General features: G+C 43.2%; 1 protein-coding gene across 3 annotated transcripts in view; it reads right to left on the bottom strand.

Annotated features, from left to right (window-relative positions):
- FYCO1 (FYVE and coiled-coil domain autophagy adaptor 1) overlaps window positions 1-4,534 on the bottom strand; it is a 55,541-nt gene extending 51,007 nt beyond the window's left edge. For all 3 annotated transcript variants that reach the window (XM_085311876.1, XM_085311877.1, XM_085311878.1), the window contains exon 1: window positions 4,448-4,534. The gene's annotated coding sequence lies outside the window, so the exon portion shown is untranslated. The remainder of the gene's footprint in view (window positions 1-4,447) is intronic.
- Between the last annotated feature and the right edge of the window lie 719 nt (window positions 4,535-5,253).

Here is a 5,253-nt window from a genome sequence, read left to right as displayed (position 1 = left end):
AAAAAAAAAAAAAAAAAAAAGACAGTAATACAACTCCGCACTCATGCACAAATACTTGCTTTTACTGGGCAAGTCAGTCCTTTGTGCTTTAGTACAGCATATAAAGACGTGCCACCCTTGAGAGGGCACGCTGGATGACATTAAACAGGACAACTACAATCAAAAGGCAAGGCGAAGCCTGGCTGTCAGCTAAGGTTTCCCTTCTCTGAATTCTGAAGCTCAGTTCTGTTCTGAGAAGTGAAATTTTCATACTAAATGAGTGTTCCCCCTCAGTTTTCCACACCAACAGATCTTCACATTCCCATGACAAATATACATTTTTTGAAGTATTTTTTGTTTCTTTCAGTACCCCAGACAGGTCACAGGAGACCAAGCTGCAAACCTATACTTAATTTCCTACACACAAATACACACACACACACACACACACAAACCTCAGTGTTCAGGCACATACATCTTCTGTAAAAAAATGTGTCTTGCAGAAAATCCACATCCAGAAAAAAAAATCACAAAGTAACACAGCATAGTAAAATAGAGTAACCAGATGCCAAGTGGACAAAAATACATCTTTTACAAATGCCTAGGAGAAGAGTAGTATGTTCATAGTTCAGGATTCCTTACAATGAAGCCTTTTTGTAGGCAGGCCTTGCAATCTAAGCATAGTTTCATTTTACAACATAAGACCAGAAGCTAATGACATTCCCACAATACTGTTTGCATCCCTAACCTGAGAGACTGTCACATCAAAATTACATTTTGTATAACCTTTATGCAAGCCTTCTTATCCTATGGGAGACAGGCCTGCATTCTCCCCCTATTTTATTCCTCATATTTGCAAATTGTTCTTAGAAAGAGATCAAAACTAAACAACAGATAAGAGTATACAAGTGGTATGATAACAACTGAGATACAGTTAATTTTCCACACTGAGTGGGGAAAGTGAGCAAGCAGCTCTCCCAACTCTTCTTTTAGTGCTGCACCTATTGAATCATGCCACCACACCAAGAGTCAACTTAAAACCTTTTAAAATGGTACACTGAACGAATGCCAAACAGCGCAGATATACTAGACCAGAGACTCAGTTTCTGTATTTGGAGAATACAGTGCTATGTCTCTGATATTCCTCACACTAATAAAAGTTAAACATGAACTGAAATGACCATTTACACAAACAACAGAACAGGGATGAGCTTGTATTTATCACACAAAGCAGCACTGTGTCACGATGAGAAAGTTGCCTGTTTGAGGAAGCAGTCAGTTCACAAAGAGAAGAGGGCTCTTCTGATAACAGGAATTGCACTAGTATCACTATTAACAAAATCATCCACCCTTTTTTTCTTAAGGCATGCCACTCCTTACCCCAAGTGAGGAATGCTGCACTGTGTTCATTAACATCTCCAAATTAACCTAACCCTAACTCTCCCAGAGACTTGCCTCTCCTCAGCTGCTGCCTTCCTATTTCACTTCCCCGGGGACATGTTCCCCTGCCACCCCAGCGCCTGTATGGGGAGCTAATGGGAGACGTTTCATTAAAAAGAACTTTTTTTCATCTTCGCACTCTCATTCTTCCAAGTCATTTTCCTTGTGTCCCTATGTACCCCCCCCCGATACAAAACCCATTCTTTCTCTCCGTAACTCCCACCTAATTAAGTATCACTTACATGTTCCTTAAGCCAGGGACTTGGTGCTTGAATACTACCCTGAGGAGTGCCATAAAGATGCCTACAGAAATACATCCAGTATGGAGTTTCCAGAGCGAAGCAGTACTAGTGACTCATCGTGCTCATATCATTCATTGTATGAGCTTGGAGTCAGTCTTCCAAAACTCAAATATGTTTTCCAGGTTTCCAAATTTGGTGTCTGAGAAATGGAAGCCATACTAACCTCCTCATCAAGCTTGGCCTCACCCTCAGGCACCTCTGAGACTTAAGGATACTCAGAAAGCAATAGCCGCTGCATCGTAATTCTGATCTGCCTCCATCTGAATAGGGGTTTCTTAGTGGGAATTTTACCTGGGTATCTACTGTTCCACACTCTCCCTCCAAGCTGAGATTCCAGAGATAAGGGCTGCCTCCAACCGACAGTTCGGAGAAGTTTGGCAGGTGGTCAGCTGTCCTCCACCCAGCTGACAGCACTTGTAGCTGCCTTGGGCAACTCCTGGCCTATAAGTAGTTCCCAGTGAAGTGGCAACAAGCAACACTGAAAATTACAGGTTTTGGCCATGTATATCCAGATGAAATAGTAGGCAAATACTTCAAGCAAAGACCAAGCTGAAACAACCCAAACTAACCGGCTATTGAGTGAATCACACTACCCTAGAGCCAAGAACAAGAATTCTTGCTTTCTTTCCTCTGCAGCAGGAAATACTGAATATTGCCTCTCTCCCCGTCTTCCCATGGGTTTCCCAGTGAAGGTCACTATTCTAGGGGGAAGAGGGAGTGTCTGAGTTACAAAACCCAAATACTTAAAATGTGTTTGGAAGAGAGGCCTGTTCGAGAGTGCTGCCACCGAGCCTGTTGTGAACAGGCAGGCACATAGATGATGCAAGCTTGGCCTGAGGCCAGTTATTCAGGGAAACCCTGATCCAGCCTTTCTGCTTTTAAAACCTACATTGCCTTGCAGCAGCAGCAATACCTTTCGTGTGTCCATCCTCCTCCTTCCCAGCAGTAAATGAAATGCCAGAGTGGACACACTCTAGGATAACCAGTGTTTAAAGGCAGCTTTGCTTAGCCCACTATACCATTAGCAACCACAAAATACTGCGATGGACAACAATATTAAATCAAAGGGAAGAGTATAATAGTTAAAACTATGTGCAGCTATAGTTTCCAAGCACTGTGACCTATGAGACTGGGATGGTGTATTTAAAAATTCTGCACCTTTTAACAATGCTTCAGGATAGAAAGCCTCTTTTTGAATACATTTGGACAAAATGTTTAAATTATTATTATGGCACTTCTGGACACAAACAACCCCCACTCCCTGGGCAAATTGAAATTATTCTAGGAAAACAAAGAAAGGACACAGGCTAGATATAAACTGCCAAAGAAGTTTCTTTCCACTGGCAAAGCCAAACAGGAATAAAAATGTAGTATATAAATACATAATAATATGTAATAATAAAAATAATATATTAATAAAAAAATAATAATAAAACCAATTGGGTGTTTACAAGTCCCTTGTAATCCAAATAATACCTAAAGAAGTAAAGTAAAGAATACTAGAAGTAAAGGCCTAAGTGTTCATTCCAGGTATGTTTTCATTTTCAGGTATATTTTCATTTCTAAGTGTCATTTCAAAAGGATATTATTATTTTTTAAATTTGATTTAATGTTATATTTAAACTAAATGTTAATTTTAAAATGTGAATGTAATTTTTTAAACATGAAGAAAAACAAATAACAATCCGAGTTAAAAATCATTTTCAGTCCTACTTTTCCTTGAGTATCCCTGATAATTTCTGCCATTTTACAAATATTTTTCTTTATATTTTGAAAGTTTTCTCTCACTAGTTGTTCTGTTAAGCCTTGATCCCTCCCAATTCAAGATTAGGCAGATCGAGGCCTTCAGGACAGATTCTCATTCCTTTTATGTAACTGTCTAGCAGCAAATATAATACATCCTTTCACTATTGTCAGATCGTGTACAAAAGAGGCTCCTGTATGCACAAATATCAGGCTTCATAACTAACTGGCTCTTTAGAGGAAGTAGGGAAGTCACGTTCACTTGAAGGGCTGTCAAATATATATATGAGAAGAAGAAAAGCAAAATATCTCTACTTGTTTTCAGCCATAGTCATCTCAGATATAACTTGTTAACAACAGTACATTCATCTTCAAAATAGAAATGTTCTGGAAACATTGTTTGGAACATCTGCAACATTTTTTAAATTTAAGTGCTCCCTCAAGGACCTTTGGAAAATTTCAGGAAATTGCCTTGTACACAATAGTATCTTGAAAATATAACACACCCTCCTGCAAAGACAATTTATCTTCTCTGTTGCACATCTTGCTGCAAAATATCAAAGCTGACAATAAAAACACCTATAGAAAACAAGTTGCCTTGTGCTGGCAAGACAGAGTCCATCTTCTGCCTTGAAAGGGCAATCACGGTCTGCCTCTACAAGTGCATGAAGTCAGGGTGGATAAAATCAAACACTCGCTTTCACTCTTTAAAACGAAACAGGTAAAGGCCTGGTTCTCCTCTTCCTTCGTTTACTCTTGAAAACTAACTTGTTGCAAAGGAGAGGGTGGACTGAAAACGTGACACCTGCAGCCTGCCAACTCCGTACGCCGAACAAACACCCGCAGCCAACTCCACGGAGTTACATGAGCTTTGCACTCACGGGCAAAAGGTTCAGGCCCCCAAATCCCTACTGCGGCACCCAAACAGCAACGAATCCACCAGCCTCCGAAGCATGGCGCAGCCTTGCCGCACGCAGACTCACCGCCACAGCACCTCTACTCAGGCAGAACCCCAAATGCGAAGCCGACAACCATTTCATAAAAACACTGCTTTTTCCCCGCTCGCTGCGTAACACAGAGACCAGYGCGAGCTGGAGGAGGGACAGCTGCAAACCCGGCATCTGGTCTGGAGACAGACCCAGCCGCCCACGCGCCAGCCCAGCTCTCCCCGTCATCCCCGGGAGATTTGCCGACACAAGGGCAGCAGGATTAGGGCCGTGGCAAATATTTGTGTGTCAGCGCTTTACGCCTCTCCAGCGAGGCCACCAACACAGGCAGCTCTCTGCTTTCTAGCACTGTCCGAACGACGCCTGCTATTGCTGAACTCTGCCCCAGGGCTGAGGCATCCRAGGGTTTACTTGGGGGCAGCGGAGGTGGTGAGGGTGCTGTAAAGAACAGCAGGCAATTTTGATGCTGGTGAAAAACGAGTCACTCACTGGGTCTGGTTACAAGTTGTGCAGCATGTCACTGGCATGTGGTGACAACAGCACTCTGGAGCGTGCCACCTGAGGCACCCGGGCCAGCAGGCCTCTGCGTGCGTGCACGTGTGTGCGCATGCAGGGAGCCTGTCACCCCTGCTGTGCATGTGTGTGTGTTGTCAGGGGGGACTGTCACCCCACCTATGCGTGTATGTGTGTGTTGGAGGGACACTGTCACCCCTCCTGTGTGGGTGTGTTGTGTGTGGGGGAGGGACTGTCACCCGACCTCTGCRGGTGTGTTTGCGTGTGTTGGGAGGGGGTTTGTCACCTGACCAAGGGCTGAGCTGAGCTATCTGGGCCCCATCTCAGCT

This window comes from Rhea americana, unplaced genomic scaffold (assembly GCF_003343005.1).
Source record: "Rhea americana isolate MKP2758 unplaced genomic scaffold, rheAme1 scaffold_35, whole genome shotgun sequence".
In the NCBI taxonomy this organism is placed as follows: Eukaryota; Metazoa; Chordata; class Aves; order Rheiformes; family Rheidae; genus Rhea; species Rhea americana.
The sequence above is the reverse complement of the archived record's forward strand: the minus strand, read 5'-3'. Positions and strand labels throughout refer to the sequence as shown.